Source organism: Penaeus monodon, chromosome 19 (genome assembly GCF_015228065.2).
Source record: "Penaeus monodon isolate SGIC_2016 chromosome 19, NSTDA_Pmon_1, whole genome shotgun sequence".
Taxonomy (NCBI): Eukaryota; Metazoa; Arthropoda; class Malacostraca; order Decapoda; family Penaeidae; genus Penaeus; species Penaeus monodon.
Window position 1 is genome coordinate 34,754,946 of NC_051404.1, and position 409 is coordinate 34,755,354.

Below are 409 nucleotides of genomic sequence, written 5' to 3' on the forward strand. Positions count from 1 at the left end.
GAAAATGTATGAAGTGCGTGGTTAAAGTTTTGCCAAGGGAGGTACACATATTCTTGTAGTAATACATTATCCAATATCCTGCAATTAGTGATAAAAACTTGATTAATGAAGATTTTGCTGGATATAATAACCTGTATTTAGACAAAAGACGAGGCACTAGAGCGTGCAATAAAACTTGATAACCGACTACGGATATTGTAATAAAACAAAAATGTGAAGCGACCCGCGTATCAAGTGCTGACATGACGCGATTCATCAACGGGAAGCATCTTCTTCCACGAAACCCGTCATCGATGATTTGTTAAAAGCTGCTTGGAGATTAAAAAGATGAAGGCGAAAGTAGAATAAAGAAAAACAAATATCCAACAGTGAACTACACATGGAGAACTTTTGTATAAAGTAAAATCTT